Source organism: Vidua chalybeata, chromosome 1, assembly GCF_026979565.1.
Source record: "Vidua chalybeata isolate OUT-0048 chromosome 1, bVidCha1 merged haplotype, whole genome shotgun sequence".
NCBI lineage: Eukaryota > Metazoa > Chordata > Aves > Passeriformes > Viduidae > Vidua > Vidua chalybeata.
In genome coordinates, this window is record NC_071530.1 from 35,300,921 (window position 1) to 35,328,121 (window position 27,201).

Consider the following 27,201-nt stretch of genomic DNA (forward strand, 5'->3'; position numbering starts at 1 on the left):
TTTTAAAGACCTTATGACTTCTGCCTGCCCAACTCAGGGTTTCTGAATGCTTGGGGCTGGCACTACCATAATTTCCATTATCACACAATCCCTTTTCCAGCTCCCCTGAACCAGATTGGTGCTCTTCCATTTCATGAAACACCAGGGTGGATAAAGTGAGCTAATAGGATGCCCCTCACTCTTTCCTAATCCTCAGAAGAGGAGTTTTGCAGTGAGGCTATGGTTTCACAGGAGCTGCTGCAAGCAGCTGGGGATGTGAGCATCCCTGGATGCACTGCCAAGAACCTGCTTCTGCCACCTGGGCAGGCAGGCTGAAAAATAACTTTCTTCTTTCTATTTTTTTTTTCCTGAATGATCTTTAACTAAGACCTGTCCACTGAGCCAGCTCATTGCACAGTCACAGAAATAACCCTTCTAAGCATGGTCAAGGTCAGCACAGGGCTGGGAGAGAGGGGTGGGAGTCAAGGGACTGCTTCCACTGGCTGCTGCCAAGCGCACGTGTGAAAGCACATCCTGCAAGCAAGGCTGGGATGTGTCTGGGCATTCACAGCTTGACCTAGGGCCCTTTGTTCCTTGTTAAATGTGATTTCTAATGACTATTGTAGATAGAAACTGTAATTTTTTCCTGCTGAAACCATATAAAGGAGCTGTGGGATAGGTGGTGACTGTTCCCATCAAAACAGACACTTCTGTGCAGACACAACAGATTTTCTTTGAAATGTACAAGAAAGTGATATTAATCACCTCATCAACTCCATATGTATCTGGTTTCTCATTTGTGATCCATGGCTATCCTATTTCTGTTGAACTCATTGGTTCAAAATATCAGGCTTAAAAAACTCTGGAGAGTAAACAGGGAAATCTTCACTGTCCCTTTTGTAATGTAAACCTAGATTTTCTTTCCTTTCTTCTAAAAGGAAAAAAAAGTAAAAAGAAATGTAAATACTTATATCAGTTTAATTTAAAAATAACAGAACTGATCTATTTGTATTCCCAGTGACATATTTAGTGCTGCTTTTAAATACCCTTATTAAATCTAATCATCCTTCCCAAAATATATTTGCATTTAACACTGTTTTACAGCACCCCACAGCTTACTCTCTATGATATATCAAAAGAAATATGTGATGCTTTCTTTGCTGTCTCCCACAGTGGTCTAAGGAAGAAAATGGAGAAAACAATTTTCTTCTCTGTGTCCCAAAGACAGTTTAAGGGCACCTGTGGTCATTTTTGTGATTATATTTAACATTTACACTCAATATTCTAATCCCCTTTGGGTTAAGAAAAAAAAAACACAAACCCATGAATTTGAAAACATAGTATTCAAACCATTTAATTGCATGGTCAAGGTATGGGAAGGGGAAAATTAACTTGGCATGGTAAGAGACACAGGACTATCTAAAGACTACTGGCTCTCCATTACCAACATATCTCTCTTCATTTGTAGCACATGACAAATCTAGATGGGATCCTGTAGCCACTAAGCCCCGAGACTTAAGGACAGATCCCTGAAATTCTTGGGTAATTGAATGGCAGGGACCTGGTATTGGAGACCTTTCTCCAGAAGGATGTCACAGCTGCCCTCCAGAATGAGAATCTGGGTTCCTACCTGTGAAAGCAAAAGTCAGCACTGGATTAGCTTCTGTCCTTGTAAACTCTTCAGTAGGTTGTCAGTGTCCCTACCTGGGCAGGGGAGCTGGCAGCCATCAGGTCTCACAGGTTGTGCACAGCTGCAGGTACATATACTGTAAAATGAGCAGAAACATAATTTTTCATAATTTCACTATTCCTTATATGCATAATACATGTATTTTTATGATGTTAAATCTGCATAGCCCATATATAAGGATATATAATGTATATATATATAAATAGGTTAAAAAAATGTGTTGTATTTATCTAACAACTGAAATGGTTTCCAAAAAAAAAATAGTACAAGTCAGGTTTGTCAACCATCTTAAGCATCCTTGCACTAGCCCTCCAGTGCAAAATCACCCTGGAGGAGTACACCCACTTTCTGGCATATCCAGGGTAAAAAAAGAAAAAAGAAGGAAGTGTGGAATCCTGACGACTTTATGTTGCAGTGCAAGACTGGCTGGAGTAAGAGCTGTAAGGTAGCTGGGACATCCTTGAAACTTGAGCAAGATCCAAGTACAGGTTGGAGCTCTCAGCAGGTGTTGCCATAGTCAGAATTTTTTTGGCTGTTCTAGTCTATATCCTCAAACCTGGGGACAAGCAAGTGCATGATGCTGTACCCTCCTTGCTGATTTTGCCCAGCTGGCTGTGCAGTTGCATTTGGGCATTTACTTCAAAAAGGAAAAGAAAAAACTGAGCACAACCTGCTGCTGGCAGAAACAAGTACTTTAATACTGTTAGAGTGCTGCTACACCTTATTTTCTAGATCACAAAGTCAGTGACTACATTTTGCATGAAAGTAACAGAAAACACTGAAGTTCAGTTTCTAGGGAAAGAGCAAACCTATTAGGTGATCAAGGGAAGCTATAACAGAGAACTGATCAAGATAAATCTAAAAGAACAATGTAAATCCATCAAGCTGGTAATTGCCCATGTGTGACAAATTTCTTTTAGTTACCACACTTTTCTTGTAGTAATACTGACACAACACTATAAAATTTAGGGCTCTTTTTCATGTCTGCACCATCCCAGTGCGATCTCCTGCTGAAATTCTGCTGCAAGGAATACAGCACATAATCAGTCCCTTTGAAACTGCTTCAGTAATGCTGAATCCATATAAGTGCGAATGCCAATTATGCTAATGAAACTGCAATGGGCCCATGGTTCTTGCCACCCTCTAACAGTGCTGTAAAACTACTGTCACACTCAGCAACTAAATTTTTGTAGCATATGACCACACAGAATACTGAAATTTGCTGCATGGTGGAGCTTATGCCACATGTTCCCCAAACCTAATCCTGCTAAGAACACAAAGAAAGTAAGAGGTAACTATAGAAAATCTGGGATTTTTTTTGGTGGTTTTTTTTTGTTGTTGTTGTTTTTTTGTTTTTGTTTTTTTGTTTTTTTTTGTTTTTTTTTGTTTTGTTTTTTTTTGTTTTTTTTGTGTTTTTTTTGGTTTTTTTTGTTTGTTTTTTTTTTTACCTTTTCTCCTTGTCCTGTATTCACATCTCCAAAGGTGCAAGGCTAATGCAAATAATATTTATATTGCCCTCCTTTCTTGTTCCCTGTTTCCTGCCAAGGCAGTGCTCCATCCTGAGGAGCAGGCACTGGGAAACATAGTGGGCTAGCAAAATTTTGAAGTGCCTCTGAGAAAACCCAAGACAGATCCTTAATATCTGTTCTCCATTTGCTCTTTTGGGCTGATAGGATCTCTGACAGAAATTCTCACTGATGCCTTGGCAGGGCATTTCTTTGGGCTCAGGCAGGACCCATCATGTGTGGCTTCACTTTTTTTCTGTTGTGTTCTCTCACACAGCCCTACTGTGGCAAGGATAACTCTTCTTCTCAGGCAACAAGTGGGGGGTTCAAAGTCTACATGTTAAAAAGTCTACAACCCCTCCCCTTTGTCTTTACAGCCTGGCAATGTTATAATCATCTCTGCAATACAGCACAGGCCAAGGTACCAATCAGCCTGTGTGAACAACAGCATTAAGGCCACTATAAAATCCCTCTGAGGACACTTTAAGGGTGTGGTGGGAGTAGTTAATACAAATCATGAGAAGACACAGACAGGAATATGGATTCATCAGGAGTAATAGCTTTCACACATGATTAGTCAGGATAAAAGAAATGGCAATACAAGGCTGGACAGTCTACATTATTAGGCTATTACTTCTTGCATCAGTGGAAAATCCTGCCTTACTATTTTTTCCCCACATTAAATACTATCATCGCCATTATGGTTCCAGCATTGCTGTGTTTCAACAGTGCTTCATCCCTTCTTCATGCACACTTATGACAAATACTACAGTCTTGGGGAAACAGCTTTGAAATCACTGTTGCTGCAAGTGCATCTGCCTTCAATTCTGTCATCACTCGGTGGACCATGACAATTGCAGTCCATAGTATTTTTATAAAAGCAGTGAAACCGTACAAATGTTAACCTTTTGTTTAGTTTATTGTTTATAAAACAATAATATGCTGTCATGTTCTCCCATCCTCTCACCTGCCTTTGAAGGGACATCTCACTAATGACTCTAATTCCATGATGGATGAGAGATGCTTGGAATTACTGTTGTCATTAGTGGCTGGCAGTTTTTCTGGGGATAGACTTCATTCCTTCCTGTGCCTGCAAATCCATGCTAATGTTCCTCCCTAACTTCCCAGGGCACTGGTTGAAGAGCAAAGGCAGCCTGTGGTGGGGAGGTCCTTCAGCTCACAGGAGTCACCTACTCCACCCCTGCTCCACAGGCTGCAGAGGAGTTCATGAAGCAGTTCCTAAACCATTTGCAGCCTGTCATTTGAAAATGAACCTTCACAGGTCCCAAAATGAGGCAGAAATACTAATCTTCTCATGTTTCCTAACACTTACTGTGCCTTTCCTTGAGTCAGAGCCCAGAGATGTGTTATGATACTTGATCTTTAGGCTGCTCAGATGTAACACAAAATAACAAAGTAATTTCCAAAATTAAGTCTCCTGACACTGACATAGTGCTGACAATGTTCAGATAACTAATATTTATTTTTCTCCAAGGAAAATTATGAATATATTAAACATAGTTGTTATTTGCTTAACTGGTTCTATATTATTATTTATTTCTTACATACAGCTCTATTTTAACTTAACTAGGTTTGCCTTCTTCTCAGTACTCTAGAAAGAGAAGCAAGGACATGACACCCCAACACAACAAGGCACACCCTTCTCTCTGCATTTCACTGTTGGCTTCAGCATCCCATCCTCAGCCCTGAGCTGGCATTAGGTATTACCAGAGCAGTTGCAGCCTAGGCTTGGGGAGCAGGCTAAGCAGCCACAGTTAAGAAGTGTTACATTGCTCCTGTGTTTGTGAGGATCATCCGTTCCTGTCTGTGGTCTGAACTGCTCGTTAGAAGCGTTCATACACACACACACACACAGAGTGGGATAAAATGCCCTCGGGAAAAACTTAAACTCATACTCACACCTGGACTTGCAAAGATACACATAACGAGTGCAGAAATATACACATGGGCACGTGGAAAACTCAATAGTTCTGTGGAATTTGTCCATACTTCATGCTCCTTGAAGCTTGAGTAGTGATTTCATCATTCCTTCCTTGCTACTCACTGCTGCCACCACGTGTTAATCACAATGTTGGGGTTTTTTCTTAAATAATACTGCCCCTTGAAATAGAAACACATGTTCTGCTGTGGGTGAGAAGGACCTGGAATTTGGCAGTACTCAAGAGAAAAAATGTGAAATGGGCAAGCCATTCCTTGACAGACTGGACATTGCTGGAAACAGTATAACAAGCTTCAGAAGAGCCCCCTATAAGCAAAACTTCAAATTCTGAATTGAGGATTCATGCTATTTATTACTAGTACAGTTTATGGATGTGTATTAGGAAGTGCCAGGCTAGTGCTAGTAAGTTCAAGTTCGTTCACTGACAGTTTTTCTCTCTCCCCACCATTCCCTCGTCTTGCTCTTGCATTTCTTGTCATGCTTTTTGAGGATGAAAAATGTATTAATAATGAACAAAAGTGGAATGCAGTCAGGAAAGCACTTTCTTCCTAATTCCAATGATCTGGTAGTGTGCCTGTTCTCTTGGGAATGAAAGGCAGTCTTCCAGTTTGGGCTTAATAAGAGTAATTGTGGATATTTTTACTGTTGGTACAAATGACTAATTAAATCATTATTAACATTTGCTGTGTCTCCATCATACAAAATATGGGTAAGTTTTACCCATGTCATTACACACTACTAAAAATGACTGTGGCTCAGAGCTAATAGGACAGCAAATTTCTATGAGCTGAACTTCTCCCAGTGTGGCTTGGTTCTCGGCTAAATTTATTTCATCTTAAATAACTCGTGAAGGATGACATTTAAGTGACAATCTGTTGATAGCTAATCACAAGCCTACAGTGTATCATTTCAATGGAATGTCTCGATGTGCGAGTTAAGGTTAGTGTAACAATTTGCTGGTTTATGGTCTTGTTGAGGGAAACTGAGCATATGCAAGGCTTAGCTGTTCTCTCTTCCCTCTGTCTGGCAAGGTCTGAAAGCACATGCCTAGGTATAGATGCAGTGTTACCAGTTCTCACATTGGTTAATGTGTTACCAGCACATAGTCCCGGGCCAAGGAATGATTTCAGAATATCAGTTTGCATTTAAAATATAAATTCAAGCTTGGTTTCCAGCTTTTGTGACTGAGAGATAATGGATGGTTAATCCTAGCTCCAAGCCAAGAATGATACTGAAGATGAAGATGTTACAGTGTAGCCACTCATGTTTCTGAGAGACTGTTTATGCATATGAAAGTTTGTCTTAAGTCAGTGGTCCTCTACATAGGTGTCCTTGCAGTTGTTTGTCACACCTTCGTGGATCAGCATGCTGGGGAAGGACAGGGAGCCAATGCTCAGTAAGGATCAAGAAGGAGAGGAAATGGGAGACACTGATATGAAGTTCTCATCTTACTGTTGACAAATTGTAGCCTAATTAGGATTTACTTCTGCTTTTGCACATCATTTAATTCCAGCGCCTATAAGGAGGTTTTTGAGGAAACAAAAACAGGGTTTTCATGGTGGTGCATGGCAAGGGCATGTGAAAAAACAGGTGTAGCTTGAAAGAGGAGATGCTCTGGCTGGATATAAAGAAACATCATGAGGCAAATTGAGGATGGGAAAGCATTGCCCAGAGAGGTTGTACAGTCTGCATCCTTGGAGGTTTTAAAGAACCTGACTGTTTAGAGCCCTGAGGACAGGAGCCCTCCAGAGGCGCCTTTCCACTTGGATTACCTCATAAACCAGTAGATGTAATCTTTTTGGATTTCAGCAAAGCTTTTGAAACTGTCTCTCACAGTATCCTTCTGGACAAAATGTCCAGCACACAGCTGGATAACAGTGTTATGCAATGGGTGAGCAACTGGCTCACGGGTCGGGCACAAAGCATTACAGGGAATGGGGTGACATTAGACTGGTGTCCTGTCCTAGGGGGGTTCCCCAGGACTCCATCCTTGTCCTGGGTGACTTTATGATGCTTGTATCCCCAGCCATCTGTTCTATTTATGCTGGATATTAAATTCTACACCTTTAAGACTGTTCTGAGAGCAAAGGGGAGATAGAAAACCCAGAAACTGTTTTCAGAAACTGCACTTGCTCCCATACATTCTCTCTCCCGGACTTTGTTGTCTGCAGCACGGACAGCGGGAGAGAGCTCTCCTTTGCTCTTAGTTTTTTTTAGCCAGCTGAGGCAGAGAAGTTCCCTAGACTGTGATTTTTCTTTTTCTTGGAACTGATCAGCCCTGCTCTAGACTGAAAACCAAGTTTTCTCCCAAATTTGCCCTAAACCAGGACCATCCTCCACCCATTTCTCTTCAACATCTTCATGAATGACTTGGACACAGGACCCAAAGTTTGCCAATGACACTGAATTGGGAGAAGCTGTGGACTCCCTCAAGGGCAGAGCAGCCTTGCAGAGAGACCTTGACAAATAATTAGATTTGGGAAATCACCAATTAAATGAAGTTCAGCAAGGGAGAGTGCAGGATTTGACACCTGGGACAGGACAATCCTGGTTGTGTGTATAGACCAGGGAACAAGAGGCCTGAGAGAAGCCCTGTGGAAAGGGAACTGTGGGTCATGGTTGATGGCAAGTTGAACATGAGTCAGCAGGGCCCTGGCAGCCAGGAGGGTCAACAGTGTCCTGGGGTGCATGAGGCACAGCATCGCCAGCTGAGCAAGGGAGGGGATTGTCCTGCTCTGCTCGGCACTGAGGTAGCCTCACCTCATGTGCCGGGGGCAATTTTGAGTGCCACAACACAAAAAAGACATTAAACTATGAGAAAGCATCCGAAGGAAGGCCACAAGGATAATGAATTGCACAGTCATGGAATATGCAGATTTGGAAGGGACCCATCAGGATCAGTAAGTGGGGAGGCCTTATGAGATCACTTGGTCTCTTTGGCTTGGAGAAGAAGAGACTGAGGGGAGACCTCACTGTGGTCTTCAGCATCCTCACAATGGGAAGAGGAGGGGCAGGCACTGATCTCTTCACTCTCGTGACCAGTGACAGGACTTGAGGAAATGGCATGAAGCAGAGTCAGGGGAGGTTTAGGTTGGATACCAGGTAAAGGTTTTTCACCCACAGGGTGAATGGACACTGGAACAGCTCCCCAGGGAAGTGGCCACAGCTCTAAGTCAGACAGAGTTCAAGAAGCATTTGGACACCATTCTCAGGCACATGGTGTGATTCTTGGGGTGTCCTGTTCAGGGCCAGGAGTTGGACTCAATGATCCTGATGGGTCTCTTCCAACACATCATATTCTATGATTCTGTGATTCTATGGTGTTGTGATGCTATGGACTTAAATGACAGCAAGGGCAGATACCAGCAGTGTTGAAAAGTAACTGTCATGCACTAAACATTAAACACTGTATTTTAATCATCAAGGCAGATTTAAGTAGTTAATCTGTGTTTTCAATGATCAGTTTTCAAAGAAACATTAAAAAATGTGGAATTCCTATTTATTCTCTGGGGCAGGAACACCTTTATTGATGGGAGAAGAGAACAGAAGGAAACTCTCTTAGTATCTGTGTAATGCTGCTTTTGGCATCACCTCTGTGATCACCCTCTGCCCTACTGAGATGTTTTTGAAAATACAGAAAGTACAGGGTCACTTTTGTAATAGGATCTAGGTCCCTCAGATGGAATGAAATTCATTTTCTTGAGCCCCAATGCTTTCCACTGCCAGCCCTCCTCAACATGGCACATGTGTCCCAGTCTTGGGACCAATGGGAAGCTAACAGTCTGTCTCAGACTGTCCTTGATATTATGAAATTAATATTCCCTTTTCTTCTATTCTTGCTTCTGTTTTCACCTCACCATGAAGTGTTTTGTTACAACATACTTTCCTTTTGTTTACTGCCCAACTACTGGCCTATAATAAAGCAAGAAGACAAGGATGTGTAAATACCAGGAGTGCCCTGTCATTAAAAAAAATGAGATTGTATTGGATTTCACTTTCTAGACCAGAGACAGTAAACCACTACTTCTAAGTGATGGAGCCATGACATTTTCTACTTGAGGGACAAGACAGAGAAGACTTAGGTCCTCAGCTTTTGCTGTTGTCTCTAACTCCTGGTTAAGGTCATGTCATTACAATGATGCTATGATGACATATATTCTTTTTTTGTTTGGCAGAGGATTATAGCTTCAAAAACTTACTTCAAAGGTGATGTGGATGTCCTGAGTGTTCTATAATCTTGAAAAAACACTATTGTCTTGTTTGAGCTGTCACTACAGTATTTGGCATGAAACAGAAAAGAAAAAGTGTGTATTTTGGAGGATGTGAAGGGATTTGCATCAGTTTAGAAGGATAATGTTTCTTTAACTGGGTAATCTATATGAGACTTTCCTACCATGTATGAAAGGATCCACATCAGCCACCTCTAGGTCAAGTCTAAAAAATATTGCAAGTTATTTAGGCAGTCATTAAATATGACCTTTGTTCTTGGCAGCAGCACAAGGAAAGCAAGAAACAATTAAGCAAGTGACTGTGGAAAGCACTACTGACCGATTTCAACACTGAGTTTGTTTTCTGCTGTGAGATGTTTTTGCCTCTTGTAGTTTCATTTTCCCATGTTGGAAGAAAGACAAAGATGTCATTTTAGTGTCTACAAATCTAGTTACGTTGATTAGCAGTATACATTTAGAATTGGCATCAGTTATTTTCATGCATAGTGCAGCATCCAGTATTACTGTTTACATTTTTATGTTTCTAGGTTATGAATTTTTTAGTAATTCTCTGAAATCTGCTACAGTGTATTGCTGAGATCTGGGGAAAAAAAAAAGCAGTGCTCCTTCAAGGCATAAGAAATTATTAAGAAAAGTCTTTCGGTCCTTTGCACTTTCATCTCACTGAGCTGAACCAAAACAGTCAAATTGCTCAAAGAATGGCATTGGACATCTGCCGTGACCACTGACAGGTGCTAAAGAGACTTTCCAAAATGCCTAAATATTTAGCTAGCAAGCTCCACTTGATTCTCATGAAATTAGGCAGCTCAGCACTTAGAAATATCCCACTAGGTTAACATTTCTAAGAAGTTCCAGGAAGATTCAGAATCTTTTAACATAAGAACCCAAATGTTATTTTTAGACATCTACTGAAAAAATTGTCTGCTTTTCTCTTACACTAAATTCTTGCAGTAGAATGCAATACAGAAAAAGCAACCTAGGGGATCCTGTGATTGATTCTAAGAGAATACACGTGGGAAACCTCTTTAAAGCAAGTATATAACAGGCTAGTTTACCTTAAATATCTTACTTCTCATCTCAGTTTTTGTGAATGAGATAAAATATTTTTGACATTAGAAGAATTATAAATTTGAATAGGTTTTGAGTCTTCAGATCTGTTTCAGCAGATCTTCACTGGGATATTACCCTTGGAGGATTGATGGCACTATCAGCCCTGACAAAAGGAGAGAAAACAAAAATTTACAGTCACCAGAAACTCCAGGAATGCAAGTAACAACATATTCTTTCTGTGCAAATGGTAAAAATTGGACAGCAAGGGGTAGGTTCCACTACAAAGTCAACCAAAAAGAGAGGTGTTTTGCATATAATCTCTTCTATTTCATCCTTTACATTGTTTACATATCACAAGAATTACCATTAACTAATTTACATGCACCATTTCTAATTGAAGTATCTCATTAATTTAACAGAAAAGTCAAACTTACTCTTGCATGGTGGGAGAACAGGCTGAGGAGAGGATGTATCTGGTGGGTGAGAGCAACATATAACTCCCTGTTATCAGACACTGTGCTTTATAAGCACAGGTTAAAAGAATTGGAATTCTCTTGTCAGGCAAGGAGAAGAATTAAGACAGGGAATGTGATGCCTCTTGAAATATGTAAGTGGTTGGAAAAGTGGAATGAAGTACTATTTATCAGAATATTTCCTATGGAGAAGATGTGATCTAAAGGGTTTCAAATGCAACAAGGAAGACTTAGGTTACATGTTAGGAGAAAAAGAGTTTAACTGTAAAGGCTGGGAGACAGGACAAGGAGGCCAGAAAGTGGCCTTAATAACATCTGCTCGATGTGGAAAAGGTCTGGCTGGCTCTGCCACAAGGCAAAAGGATGAACTAGATGAGCTCTTAGACTCCTTTCCAGTCCTCATTGCTGTGATTCTGAGATTCATCATACTAGAAAGCGTTTCTATAGTTATATTGTCCAGCAGCAGTAATTTCCCTATCGAAACCACATTATTCATGGGATGCATGAGGACATAAGAATAGAAGTTTTCTGAGGACTGAAACACTGCATGCATCATTTTATATAATTTGTTTCTTAGTTGTAAAACAGTGGTGTGACCTAGCTCAAGAAATTTGGGAGTTATCAAGAACCCTATTATTAGGAACCATCTCTTTTATTTCAGTGTTTCAAAGGTTAGGGGCTAGATGCCCAGCAGTAGTTTCATTTCTGTAGCCTAAACAGTCACTGAGAGGCTTGCTTATGCCAAAAAAAAAAAAAAAAACAAACCATTAAGAGAGTTATTTTTTGCAAATTTTTAAATAATGTATGAACTTCCTTCTATTTTTTCATAGTGTGTACCCTTAAATAACACGCTGCTATGCTAGTCACATCATGAAATTAAACCAATTGGAAACAAATTAAGTACCAGATATAGTTTAATTGTCCATGTAAGCAAATCATGAATGCTAAGCAAATAACTTTAATAGTAATAAAAAGGTCTAATACTGGCATTGCATCATACTGAAGTTAATTTTTAGCACAGATGATGATTTGTTTGAAGAAGAAGCAGTTTAACTTTGACAGTAAATACAGCGTTCAAGCCATGCAGAGGAGATGGGACTATGAAGTCATATTCCCAGATACCTATGTACCTATGTTATTGTAGAAAATAATTCCTTATGTGCAAGGGAATGTCTCCCTTGCATTAAACCATTAATATAGACCAGTGGCATGCAAAAGGGAATGCCTGCATATGGACATACTGATCTGATGCTTTCTTTGGTCTCTCAAATACAGGAAAACAAGAACCTCAGATGAAATCTGGGCCTAGGAAGAGCTGCTCTACATGGTGCTGATCCCTGAACTCCAAGAACAAGCTACTTTATCTGAATTCTCATCTTCTTCTCTTTTCCTTGAAGAGAAGTAGTCTGGCACTCTTGATGGGAGTTCAATTTCTTATGCCTCCACCTCCATGAATGTATGCCAGTTTAAATATCAAAACTTCTGCGTGCATTTCCATATAATTGAAAATAAAGATCTCTCATCTTCCTTCCTACAGAGCACTTTAAGTGCCACACTCCAGCCTGTAATTTACTGACAGAAAGAAAGGCTACTGCCAAAGTTTATCAGCCTTCCCCCTGTTCCCAGGGGAGGCTGAGGATGCAATGCAGGCACCCGAGCAGCTCCTTATTGTCACTGCATGCAATCCTTGCAGAGAACAGGCACGCAGGTGGTGCTCAGACATCAGTGCACAAAGAGCCCTTCTCAGTGCTCCCAAAAACTTGCCCCCATACTCTCTTGCCTGCAGATACCTGCCTGGGTTTCCTTTTCAAGAGGTCTGGCCCTCTGCTTCCATCTGTCTCTTGTAATGAGCTGTATTTGGATAATGGCTGCCCTTCCCTCCACCCAGGCAGCTGGAGTCATTATATCCTGTCTTCCTGCATTTTTTTTATTTCTGCACCTCATCAACACTCAGTTTTTGTAAGTGGTTGGTCTTTGCAGATTGGATTTCCCTCAGCATGTTGAAAGAGCTTGCCAGCCTTGTGGAAGAGACCAGCTTGGAACATAAAAACATCTGATAAAATGCATTATGAAGCCCATTAAACTCCCATCATGGGTTGTCCTTTATCATTAACAAAAATGTTATAGCATTTCTTGTTTATGATCACACCCTCCTCTTGAAAGCCCTGTCTGAAAGCATTTAATGCCTTTACATCTCATCTCTCAATTTTTTTTTACCTTATTCACCAGATCCTCATTTCTGTTGTGCATTATAGCAAAAGAAAAAGGTCCTCATCACAATTTCCTAAAGAAAGAGTGTAAGAATCAAAGTCAGATGTCAAAGTGCATTCACTAATAGCTGTTTAAGGGAGTAAGCAGCGTTTATTCATCTACTAACCAGCATTTTTAGATTCTTGGGTTAATGACAGTCCATCAGGTTCTGTTGCTCAGCAAAAGCTGTAATCAGAAACAAAATCTAGCTGAGACCATTTCTATTATTCTACAGTGTGTGAGTTTAATGTCCTGTACTTTGAAACAACTCTCATTTCATTTCTATAGAACTTTTATAGTGTAAAACATTATATTCACTGAGTAAATCAGTAATTATGTTCTTGTAGTTTGAAGAATCACTCACTTCTCGGAAAAAAAAAAAATCAAATCAAAGCTATAATAATGAATAAGGAAGGATAATTCAAGCTATGTTTTTTTGTTTCTTACTGCTCTGGCATCCTTCCTTCTATGCTTTTCTGTTCAGCTTAAGTGATTTGACTTCCTGAGCCATTTCTTTAGACTAACCAGTGCTCTAATTTTAGGTTTATCAGATGGCTCACAAGACATCTTCTCTGTGTAATTCTGCAGTGTCCGTTTCCATACAGTCATTACTGTGTTGGGGGTCAGAAGAAGAAATAACATTTAGATTCTATTTCTAATTCATCCTGTGTATATTTGCAGGGAATTCAGTTCCAAGAAATCTCTAAATAACAAAATGCATGGCCTCACAACATGCTGCAAAGTGCTCATTATCTGAATACACTCTGACTGCTTTTGCAAACAGATGCTCCAAATACTGTTCTTAATTAAATGTCAAGGGTTGGATTCAAATGTTGGTCCATGCCAGCAGAAGATAGCACAAATCCTGGCACTGGGCCCCAGTCCAACAAAGGATGGTTGTGAATGCCTGAAACATTGCAGGCTTCCCTCTCTTGTGGGCAGACTTGCTAGGCACTGAGATATAATGCAAAGAGTCTAGATTTTGGGGTGTTTCTCAGGTGTCAGGGTGGGAGTGCAGTCCAGATGGCCGCTTGACAGAAGATTTATGTATGGATTGGGCATGATGCTCTCCAGTCAGGCTGAGTGAGCTGCTTCTCATATCGTCAACAACCACCAGTAAAAATTCCTTGAATCTTTGAGGAAGATACAGCAGTCAAAGCCAACTCAGAAGCTGAAGGAAGAACTATGAGCTGAGCTTTCACTTAAACAATTCCTCCTTTTTTCTTACCACCTGATGGGATTTTTTTCTGCTTAGTAATGGCTGTGCAATAGTTTTTAGATAGTGATGGATATGGTAAAAGATTTATTTTAGGAGTGTGGAGTGACCCTTAACACTCAGGGTTTCGGTATTTTGTTTTGACAAGAAGAAGATATAAAACACTTGGAAGAGAGGAAAAGAAAAGGAAAATGCAGTTATCAAAGGGATCTTTTCTTTGAGCTGATGACTTTTGAGCCACATCAACATTGCACAGTGTAACCTGTCTAAAGAAGACTAACTAACCTTGAAGAGCACCATGGCTGTACAGCCTTCCTGATCTGCTACCAGAGATTTCAAATATTTCCAAAGACAGTATTTCAGGTTTTCAAAGATCTAGCATTTACCTGCAGAGAAAGACAAAAGAAAAGCAAAGACATAGCACAGTCAGATCCGCCATTGCATAATAAATACTAATCTTATTGAAGCAAAGTTTTGGTGTTTTTTGGGTTTTTTATAAGATAATTTCTTCTCATGGGTTCACAGCTCTTTTGGAAAAAGATTTAATCTTGGACAGCAAGGATAAACATTTTCATTAAGAGGCAGACAAAAAATGAGTAGAACAGAAAAGGAGCAGGAAAAAAGGCAGAAACATGATGGACTGCTAGCTGGATTCCTTTTTGGTCTCCTTCTCTAATAACTGGTCAAGTTATTTCTTTGGCTTAACAGGGTACCCTGGGCTCAAAGTCGTGGGTATGCTGAGGCAAAGGAGCTCATAGAGCTTGAAAGCTTTCCCAGCTGCTTGTTCTCCCAGCCTTTGTGTCAGGCTATCAACCTCCTCAAAGGTCTATAACTTACTTTCCAACACAGAAATTTTAGTCAATTGATTAATATCCAATGGTTTGTGATTTTCTTAACTTAAAAGTCATAGTGTTACCACCATGCTTTGATGTATGAAGTAGGGTTTTATTTTTAACTTTGCTGTCTTTTATACACAAGTTTGCAGAGTGAACTGATTCAAATTTTTCTATGCCTTATAGGTTTATATACCCTCACCCACAACTGATGCATCTCAGTCTACCAGCTGTCTTTCCTCAGTACACACAGACATAATTTTTAGGGCAAGAAGACCTGGGTGGTAGTCTTCTTCCTTCACCACTGTTACAGGAAAACTGCCAGAAGAAGCCAGCCTGAGACCCCAGCTGATGAGAAAAAAACAAATTTTATGGATTCTTGAATTTTTTTTTACTTTTGTATCACACTCTCTCTCTGCTGTGTGCTGCCTCTGTAATGGTTGCTTTACCTCTTTATCACTCATTCGTTGATTTGCTCTTTTCCTTTTTTCTACCTTTCCTATTTAGTCATCCTCATTTCACAATTTGCTTTCTGTTTATCTGATTTCCTTCTAATTCAGCCCTTCAGAAAAGATGGGAAGAACACCTGTGAAGCAAACATCTGAATTTTTCCCATCACTCCAGTGAACCTCATTGCTTATGCTGTATACCTCTTTCCTTACCCCATTTATATCTGATCTACTTCTATTTCAGGGTGTGTAGTAAGGGCACTGCCTACAACTGTTTGTACAAGGATGCCTCATTCATATTTTGTTCCTACCCAGCATTGAAATAACTTGCTTATGTTTAACATTGATGCATAGAGGCAAACTAAGCAGGGCCAGCACTGTAGGACTTCATGACATTCTAAAGAAAAAACACTTGTATGATAATTCCAGTTTTACTTTATTATATCCTTAGTTTCAGGCACTGGGAAAAATCTTCAGGGACTGCATCTTATCAATCTGTTTGCTTCCATGCTTAAGTGAGGTTTAAGGCTTATGACACTCAAGAAAAAAAAATGTCCCTTTTTGGGTGAGAATTGTATGCTTAGCACAGCAGCAGCAATAAAACTCAGCAAACTGGAATGCACACTCAGGTATTCCTGTAAAACTTGCATCTCTCTTGTCTCCTTGAATGGGAATGGTCACAAAAAACTTGCAGGCAGTTCTCTGCCTTTTCCTTAACAGATCTGTTGTGTAGAAATCCCTGAAGACAGTGAAAGGCACAGTGCTTTCCCCTGCATCTCCACTGGCATTTTTAAGCATTGTCCCAGGCTTTTTACCAAGCCCATCTGTTCTACTCTATGCCACTTCTCTGCAATCTAAGAGAACTAGAGGGCTTCTTTGGGGAGGAAAAGAAGAGTACAGTTATCCTCTTACTGTATCCTCTCAATATCTTCCTCTGGGTGCAGTTGACTACTTGGCAACCCAGTGGGGTTTCACCCTTGGTGTGTATCCAGCAGCCTTCAGGGCTAACACACTGTCCACTAATAACTCCAGATCAGCAAACCCTAACCGTGGTCAGGAATGGAAGTGACCCATGCTTGGAAGGGTTTTGGCAGCAAAGATACAAACACATGTAGACCTGGCAGATGCTATGGAGGTGAGAGCTCCAGGAGAGGCTGGGGCAGTGTTGTCAGTGCATGGTGCTGCTGCAGGTGGGCTTGGACCCCCAGACTGAAAAGGCCTCTGAGGTCTGAGATAGTCCAGCAGTCAGTGTATGTCCTCATCAGGGTGCAAATGCTGAGGAAAGCAGTATAAGAGAGGGGAAAAAGCATGAAGACTCCAACATGTGATTATGCAAAATGCAAGGTGTGGCTGGATGTATGTGCTTTCTCATTAAGATGACTTTCACATGATTACAAGAAGTCAACAAGAGATAAAACTGTTGTCATGCAATAATCAATTTGTCATGTTCTCCTGTTTTGGTTTTGTGTGTGTGTCTACCCGCAGAAAAACCAAGTGAGGAAAAGGGAGCATATAAAACATTATCTATAGAAACTGACTGTATGCCCTCTAAAAACATCCCCCTTCAGCATTAAAAAAAAAAAAAAAAAAAAAAAGTGTTTACATGCAGCTTATTTCCACTACAGCCAGGTAAGAAATCACATTCCTGCCATGCATTACAGGACTATTCCAGTCACAAAATTCTTTTATATGTCCAGCTTCATGGTGTCTTCTCAGGAATAAATTGGATTCCCAGAAGGTCAATAAAGAGTTTTCATTGTGCCAGAATCATGAGTCCACTCGGTGAACAAGCGAAACAAAGATATTCAGTGCAAGCTGCTTTGAAGGGTTAACAATATAATGGTGAGTTTTAAAAGTGTGAGGGGTAGTTGTACTCACCACTACAAAGATAAAGCTGTTGCTTTGTATGTCAGCTACTTCTGACTGTACTTTTCTCTTTCCCCACGATTGGTGTGCATGTCTGGCAGAGTACAACTAATTGCCTTTTTGAGTATGAAGAAGGAAACTAACATTTTTTTTCTTTCTATGCAGAAATGAAGGAAAATAATTATTTTATCAATTTGGAGTTATGAGAACAAACCTGACTGGCAGAAAGTTTTTAAAGAATTGTGATTTTTTTGTGCATCAAAGAGGTAAAGCAATCACAGAATCTGAGCATAGTGGAAGCTATCTAGGAACTTTAGAAGGACAGAGCCCTTTTGATTCAACCTTGCAGTGCCTGTCCAGAAATGTTGAAACCCTGCCAAACAGACTCCTATTTATCTGCAAAAATACATGACGCAAGTGAGGGTGACAGTACTGAGACAGTATTGCAGTGTTAAGCAGTATTTTCTGCAAGTCTTTTTGTATCAGAAAAGTAAGATGTGATTCATTTAGTGTGCCTCTTTCCCCAGATCTATATGGTGCCATTCCATTGATTTTTTACAGTATAACATACAGGAGACCAAATCCCAGTGAGGTAGTTTCAGGAATTTATTATGTATGGCAACATCCATGGTATATTGTAGCAATTAGCAGTGTGCAAGAATAGAATCTTTCTCTTCCAGAGCACCATGGTCATGACAATGCATCAACTATATGAGGACGTTACACACTTTTATAGGCACAATTAAAAGGATTGAGTGAGTTTGCTGAATATATTCTCCATGTGGGGCAATGCTTAATAGTAATTATTGTATAATGAATGTAGCATGCAAGTTATCTTGTGTGACCTGATTAGTCAGAAATAATGTTTCCACTCTTTGGAATGAGACTGTTATCAGTTTCAATAAAAAACAAGACTACACTTGATGTGAACTTTGTGCTTCTAGCGTAGTCAAATCTGTACATAAAGCATTTAAGAGACAAACTGTGAGGAACTGAAATGGAGGTAAAGCAGACAGCTTCACAACTTGATGGCAACAGCAATGAAAGTAGGAGATAACTCATTTTGGGAGAGCCACTAGCAAAATTGTTTCTCCAATTGCTTCTCCAAGAAGCAAGAAGTCCTGATTTTATCTATATCCTAAAGGAGGCCAGTTTCAGCCTGATTTCTTTGTCCCCTGTCTAAACAGATCTCTGTAAGGTATACAACAAGTTCTTCTATCAGGGATTTGCTAGACTCAAATATGTTTGACCTTCTGACTGTTCACCACACATAGATGCTGCCCTGCCAACCTCTGATCTCAGCTTATGCTTTACTTGGAGTCATCCATATAGGGCAGTTGCCAGAGCTGAAACCTACCTCCTGCTGAGGTTGTGGTGGGCTCCTTCCCCCATCTCTCTCCCTGCACTTGGAGTACCCACACTTCTCCTCCCACTTGACCATGTTTCCTCCTATTTCCCTAATCTCTAATTCCAGAGAAATGCTTATTTCTGGGAAAAGGCATGTAGTTCAAGAGCTGTTCCTTACTCTTGTGAGGGGAGCCGTGTGATAACAACCATAGCAAAGCACTTATTCTGACCCCTCACATCTGCCTCCTTGCTTTTTGTTTGAGGACCTTCTGCTGAGCTTCTAATGAAATAACTCATAATGAACTTAGTTCCTTCTAGGACTAAATATCTTTCTCAACATTGGTAGGTGTTATTTTGATGCTGTGTCTGTGATTCTCGAGTATGAATGCAGAGGTCTCTGGGTCCAGGATCTGGCTGCCTCATCCCCTTCCTTCTTTCTCAATCACTCCTTATCCATGGTGTTCAAATAGCGTCTCATCTCAAAGGCTTTACTTAACATTCATTTTTTCTCAGTTTTACAACTTTTCATCCAGTACTGATGGTTTTTCATCCAGTCTATTCTTCTGTCACCTCCACATATTTTTGGCACTGTCTCCCCAACCATAGTAGTCCAAACACAGATATCTAGAATACTGGGTGTCGCTTACATCACCAAAACCAAGACCCTCCTTGTCCTTGATGTAAGGCATTCTTTAAACACACCAGTGAGTGCTTCCAAGCCACTTTATTTTGCTGCCATTTTATTCCTTCTGTCTCCACTCTTAGAAATCCCTGCCATGACCTCTGTTGCTCTATCTGCAGGCTAGATAGACAACATCACATCTTCTCTGCTGTATTTCCTCCTGCTGCTTCTGTAATGCCACTTATGTCTCTCTGTTTTTCTTTAGGAAGACCAGCTGCAATAACCACTATCTAGAGCTCTTCCTTGAAAGCAGCAGTGTATTTATTCGAGTGCAGTGGCCTCTGATATTTCAATGTTTTAGTTCAACAGTTTCAAGAAAGCAAATCGAGTTCCACCATCACAAGTTCATTTTATGCAGGATCCCTTTTCTGCAGATTGCGACATCTCTCACGCTGTCAGGATAGTGAGTCCCAAGATGTCACATTGTGCCTCTCTATTTTCCTACCCTTGTCAATCTTTATCTTTTATCTCCCAAGTTCTCCTTCCTGACTGGCTTTTAACTATTGCCTTACAATTTTTGGCATCTGGCTGCTGGCAGATATTCATACACCACTGCTTTCCTGAGCCCAAGTCCCACATTCATGTACCTTTTACTTTTACTCGATTCCTGATCATTTGCTGCTTCAAAGTGACACCGGAGTCAGATGGCCACCTTTCAAGGATTCAGGTCTCTAGTGCAGTCCCTTCTGGTCCTCCTGTCAATATTAATAAACTGCTAAAGTAAGAGTCCCCTTTAAAAATATAACTGAATTAAAAATGTGCTTTCACAGGCATGTGCCACAAACAAGACTACATTCTCTATCACATGACAACAGGACACAAACATTTGTTCACTAAATACACAGGGAATTGAATAAATGCAGAAAACAACCATCAAGAGCTAGTCTTTGAAAAGGCACTGTCCATCAGTCAGGTAATTCTTCTGCAGCACATTGCTGGTGCCAATGCACGAATTTCAGGGAAGTGTTTTTGTATGGCTTACATTACTGCCAAAAGTCAGAAATGAGATGCTGAGCCAGCTGGATCTTCGCCTGATCACCTTATAGTATTTTAATTTTCTGTGTTCTAAGACTGTATTTACAAGCATTAAATACTTCCAGGAAGTTCTTGGATGTGCTAAGACAGCAAAGATGAAATTTCAAAGGTGTCTCTAATTTAAAAGCTTAAATGGCAGAGCTGTTGATTACACATCAATAGCAACAGAACAAGAAGGACGAGATAAAATTTAAAAAGAAAAACCTGTCAATTTTTGGTCATTGTAAGGTGGAAGGTCATGTGGGGTCATTCACTAGAAGTTTCTCTAGTTTTCACTTTCTGTTTTCTGATATCTTGAGATCTGAAAATTTTGAGAGTTGCTGCTAGTTAAAAGCCTGAGCTGATACCAAAATAAACCCCGGGAATTACACTGGGAATTTACAAACTTTACAACTGCCCCTTGCTTGTTTATATGCCTGAGACAAATTCAGGCAGAAATATTAGAAATCTGTTTACTGAACAAGCAAAGCTGCGGAGTTGAGCACTTCCTGAGCGCAAAGGAGCATTTTGTTCATCGTTAACCCACTGAGGCCCGACAGTGCTGAGACATCCCTTTGTTGGGAGGATCTGAAGAGACAGTCTGTAAGTGCCTGACAGCCCAGCTTGCACAGCTTTGCCAGCTTAATTAACACATTTCTTCCTCTGGGGAGGAGGGAGCTTCTGAACTGATGGAAAGAGTCCCACACTGTTTGTAAAGTCACCCAAGTGCCACCAGCTCAGAGACTTTACCAGAGGGCTAGCTAGAAGCACAGGCTGCAGCTTTCCCTTTTTTTCCCCAGTAAATACCTTGGAGTGGAAAGCAAATCTGTTTCCTGACAAAGAATGACTCACACAGGCTGCTTGGCTTCCCTTGCTAGGTTGGTGATAGGGCATTTGGTTGTGTCTTCCAGGGTACCTTTTGTATACAAAATACCTGATATACATCTGTGATGTGGCTTTGCTCTTGCACCAATGTCTGTGAGAGCAAACAGCAGGCTCAGGTGACTCACGGGGTGTTGCTAGAGCTAACTAAAAGAAGCAAGCTGGACAGATATGTTCAGGTCTCAAGTTCATGTCTAAGTGTGACTGAGGCACAGCAGCTAAGGAGGGAAACTGGAACTCGACATTCCCAAACCTTGACCAGAGCAAGTGCCTGAGCTGTGCCTGAGCTCCTAGCACAGGGCAGAGCAGCAGAGAGGTTGTATTGCAGCTGGCCTTGCTGGCCAGAGAGCCTGGTTAGCCCCCTCTGCCCCCCTGGTGCATGTGAGCTCTCCTTCCAAGAGCCCCACAGGGCTGGGAAGGGAGCAAGCAACAGGTCTGGGGCTGCCCCACAAACTGGAGAAAGAACTGCTGATGCTGCTTTCCTCAGTGCTGCTACATGGCTCTGCTGTCAACCGTGGTTCTTGAATTAAAGTAATTTAAAAGAATTTAGGTCAGTTTGTTTTTCTGCACAGAGGATGCAAGTGTTCAGTGCTTTACCTAGGGATAATACAAACAATCCCTGTATCCCTCTGTGAGACAACTTGCTCTGAACAAATTTGCTTTATCACTTTGGTGTGCTCGAGGCTGTTGTTCTGGTTTTAATTGTTCTTATTTTAGCAGCACCTCAAAGACCCTACCAAAAGCAGGGCATCATCTTCCCAACAATACAGAATGTAAAACAGTGCTCTCCCCAAACAGGTGGTGATCTCAGTATGTCTTAGAGGTTAAAGGGAGGATGCAATGGAGCAAAGGTGTGATGCAGCAAGCCTCTTCCTCACAGGCATCCATCAGTTTAATGGCCAAGTGGAGATTGGAGGTCAGGTTTCCTGGCACTGTGGCATGCACCCACTTTTCCAGTCATCCCAATTATCACATCTGCACATTTGGATTAACATGGAATTTGTCCTCTTGCCCACAGCAAACTGTGTCTGGGCAGGCTGCCTGAGTACTTCTTCTCTAAACACGTCACATCAGCCCTTCTCACTGTCAGAATATCACCTCACAAACATTCATATAAGAGCTAGTCCAGCACAACCATCAAAGAGGAGGAGCAACTTAAGGCCAAGTCTGACTCCATAACTCTCCCCAGATAAACAAGCCCTGATTTGTGACCCTTACAAATCTCAGGCTTGAGTGAATAAAACTAAAAATATGACAGGTATATGTTCAGAAGAATTTGAGATAACTCTGCAGTGAAAATTTCCTTCTACAAAAAATGGTGGAAGAAAAGAGGAAATGTGTGGTACAGACATCAGCTATCACTAGCAACCTCTCTGCCAACCGCTTCTGCAAAGTTTCAACCCGAAAGGGAAGAAATGAAAGACATTCAGAAAATACTCCTTATATTGTGATTTTTAAAAGAAGTGCTCAAAACACAGGGGTGAGGTACAGCATGACAGGATACCCAAGGTTACATTATGAAATTAAATACTTTAAAATGAGGAACCACCATGTCAAGTAGCAATTGCATCTCAGTCAGGATGATGTTATTTATCTATCACCAGAAGCACACAGGGTTTTTAGCAGACAAAAGAAAAAAAAAAAAAAGCCCAGCATGAGTTTGCTAATCATAATTAGGCATAATCAGATTGGAAGATACTTTGTCAATTATTTTTGTTTTGTTGCATTATATTTTTTGGAAAGGGCCAACTTACTAAAAGGGAAAGATTTTGCAGAGAGAGATTTACATATATAAATTTCCTATGCAACTTTGCTGAAAGAAAACATTCATACAATGAAATGCTTTAGACATTTCAAAATGAAAACATTTGCATGTGAAATTAACCTAAGCTTTGTGATGATTTCTCCTGTTGCAAATTGTAAGGATCTTTGTTTTTCACTATGCTTTGTTGCACAATACATTCTATACACTGCTTATTGATAGAAGGTTTTGACTGTGTGGTGCAATGAAGTATGAAACTGTATCAAGAATGGGGTCAGGATAGTGCTGGGCATCACAGACCCACTGAAAGTATCACAGAGGCTTAGAAACACAGACAGGTTACAGACTGCATTGGGCTGAGAGCAATCCAAGCAGAGCAGTAGCAAAAGAAACGTCCTAGAATTTCTCCTGGAAAGGGGCCAAAGGAGCCTCAAGGGCAGGTGAATTGACAGGGCTTAGGAGGAGAGGGGCAGCAGGGGAGCACAGTATGATACAGAGCTATTGCTAAGGAAATGGCTGATCCAGGAAAGGATGTGCTATAAGGAAATGTCAGCATGAATATTTCATATGTTGACCCTTTTTGTAGTTTTAACATCTTAAAAGACAGTGTCTGTAATTGACGTTCGACTCTGGAAGAGAATGCAATTCCTGTCCCAGGAGATTGACATATATTACCCCAAAATGCAGCTCCAGGCTATGTTCTGCAGGGTGACATGCACTGCTACATGTATTCACTGAAGGAGCATCATCATTATCTCCCTGAACCTTAATTTCCCGTGGAATATCACCCCTGTGCTTTTTTCTTTCTAGCTAATGTTGCAGTTTCATATATAAGGGCTCTTGTAGAACAGAAAGGTATAATAAGACTCAGTGGATGCAGGTTGAGACCAGACGAGTTCAGACTGCAAATTAGCTGAGGCATTTTTGCTTATCACTGAAGGTAAGTAAACATTAACAAGGGCTGTAGTGGATTTTCCACAATTGGAAAGCTTAACATTATAATTGGTTGTTTTTCTAGCACCAAAGACTGCTAATGATTTTTGCACAGGAATTAAGAGAAGGGCATTCTTTGGTCTGTGTTATATGCAAGACGCAAGACCAGACTAGTCCCTTCTGGCCTAAGTTGCTGATTACTCTAAAGCAAACTCTCGTGCCCTCAATAAGAATAAATTTTTGAACTGAAAGCTAACTAGAGATGCCTCAGGTTCTAGTAAAACCCTTTTATTGTGAAAGCTATTTCCCTGGCTCTAGTATGTATACAACAGCACCCTGTGTATGGTATATGCATTGGAGCCCTTTAAATGATACACCCTCTGGTAGCTGGTGCAGCATCTAATTGACACATCTAGTGTGGGAGTGAAAACAATACATGATGTAAAAAGGCTTATGCACTGACCTTAGTATTGCCTAGCATGGCTTCTTTTCCATGTTTTGACATCACAGTCCCTGCTGTCCTTACCCATGAAATCTTCCAAGCAGAGCTCCCATCTGCTTGCTCCCCGGGCTCCATGGAGGTGCCAGGACGTTGCATTTTTGGAGTGCAGGACTGTAGCTCTTGCTGCTCTCTGGGCTATCTGAGCCATGTCACTGTTGGAGAAGTCTTTCAGTAAGGAACTGTTTCCAAGACAGTCCTCCTGCTCTGCAGCAACAGCGTTTCACTCCCAGACATACTCCTTGTGCCACCCCTATAGCACACAAGGAGTGCAGACAGGAAGTTGGTGGCTGATTGATCCCATGGACACACAGCCACTACGGGAGCCAAAGAGCCTTCATCAATTACCCCATTTGTCCAAGCAATCCAAGTCATGTAATTCATAAGCCAAAGGCTTGGAAACTGAGCTCTGCATGCACTGAGAGCACAGATCTCTCTTTGAAGGGGCTGGGCAAAGAGCACCTTCTAGGTGACCTTGGAGAGGGGGGTTTGCCAGGCAATCTGTGCCATGGAGATGTGCCTTGTTGACCATGAGCCAGGTTATGTGCTCTTCTGACCCATGCAGCCACCCTGGGAGCTGTGAGTGCAGAACAGGAACAGAGCACTAAAAGACCTGCAGCCTATTCCTGGTGCTGAAAATTAGGTACCTACTGAAGTGCTTTGCTGATCAAAGCCTTCGCACAAGAGATTTTTTCACCAAACAGTACAATGTCATTGTCTTGTGCTACTTCACACCAACCCCTACAGTCAGCTTCTGTCTGGGAGATGTAATAAGAAAGTCAATATGTACCAAGTAGAAGATGGAAGAACAAACCCCAAAACTGGCCTTTATTTTGCTTTAGTTTCATCAAAACATCTTTGTTGTCATCAAAGGGAACTTGTTTGTTCCAAGTCAATTTAAATATTAATATAGACTAAAACACAGGATAAACCAAAACAAGGAAAACATTTTACAAATCTATACACTAGACAGAACAAGCTGCCAGCTGGGAATAATGCTAAATGGTCCCTTTAAACTACTCTCTGGAATGTTAGTTTGATCGATCTAGTCCAAGCCACATTAGTATCTTAAAAGCTGAGAGCAGTGTTTTCTCCCAAGGGTTTCCTTTGAGGGACATTCCTCTCAGAGCACAATATCACAGAGACAATTACAGATGATAACATTTTTTGCATACACCAAGCAACTGATGAATCAACACTGATCAAGACATTCATAATTATTTTTTTTTAAACTGCACTTCCAAGTTCACAGTATAGTCACCAAGCTGACAGAAGCAGTAAAGACTAGTGAAAATTATTGTACCATGACCCTGCGAACTATTTTTGATAAGCAAATACTTTCCAGGAAGCTGATAGGGGGAACAAAAAGGTGTTCTCATTAACAGTCTGTGCACTTACTCAGATGGAAGACAAGGCGGGTATGTTATGAGTTTTTCCAGCATTGTTGGCACATTCTTACTCTTCCCTCTCAGATTAATGGGCATTAAGGTTCCCAGGTCTCAGTGATGGTTGCAAGCTCATTACAGGTGCTGCTTTGCTTGTATATCATTGTTGTCCCACAAGCCTATAATTTATTGCTTAGAAAGGATTTCTGGATATTTTCCCAGATGTAAAATCACAGAGGGTTGTATTTAGTGCTCCAGCTGATGACAACCCTACCTGCATATATTCTCTCTTTCTCTCTCTCTCTCACACACACACATACTTGGCATTGAACTCTGACATTTATTTTATGTCATAAATTCCTTCAATTAAGCAACACAGTACATTAAGATAATTGTTAGTCCCAGCCTGCATTGTCTTTTGGAATAGCTAACTAGAATTCTAGTGATGTTCTCGCAGTTCATATCATCCATACAGTCTGCTAATAGGCATTTAAGGAGGTATTGGTGAAGTTCTTGCTATGGTAATGCCCTTACTTCAAGGTTATTTATATTAAAAGGTGTATCTAGTCTTTGTAAGGAAAAACTCAGCATACCTCTGTGCCTCCTGTACAATAACATGATGCAATACCTTTCCTTCTGAAGTTATTATCTTGGCTTCTCTACATACATTTTCAGCCATTATGAAAATTCAGGCAGGCCTTAAAACAAATTGAAAAGATTAATTCAAAGGTGCCCTTGAAAATTCAGGGCCATAAAATGGGAACAGAAAAAACCAGCATGATAAAAAGCAGTCCAGTTCTGGACTCATTTAAGTCAGACTTCTCTGTCCTTTCAAAGAGCAAGATGATCCAATGTTAATCAAAGTTCAGAAAACCCATGGCATCACTAAGAAACATGCAGCTCAGAGAAGAGTGAAACTCCCATCCTTTTTCTAACTATGCAGTCTGACTTTGCAGAGAGAATTTTTTCCCTTGTGGAATATGAGGGGACACAGAAGGATCTGGGAATGCCAAAAAGCACCACCGGATCATCACAAGGTAGCACTTCCATCAATAACATTGCCTGTCAGTCAGTCCTAAATGGTTTCCTTAAAGTAAAATGCCAACCCCCAGGGCCAGAGCATCCTCACAACTCATGGATGATGGTAGGGACAAAGTGTCTACCAATCTTGTTTTTTCAACGAGGAAACAAGAAATT

At 40.8% G+C, this 27,201-nt stretch overlaps 1 long non-coding RNA gene across 1 annotated transcript; it reads right to left on the reverse strand.

Annotated features, from left to right (window-relative positions):
* Positions 1-1,347: 1,347 nt before the first annotated feature.
* Positions 1,348-20,212, reverse strand: LOC128786411 (uncharacterized). The gene is made up of 3 exons (XR_008430280.1): positions 20,117-20,212; positions 14,638-14,738; positions 1,348-1,745 (listed from the first exon to the last, which is right to left on the reverse strand). It is a non-coding gene; the product is annotated as an uncharacterized LOC128786411 (long non-coding RNA).
* Between the last annotated feature and the right edge of the window lie 6,989 nt (positions 20,213-27,201).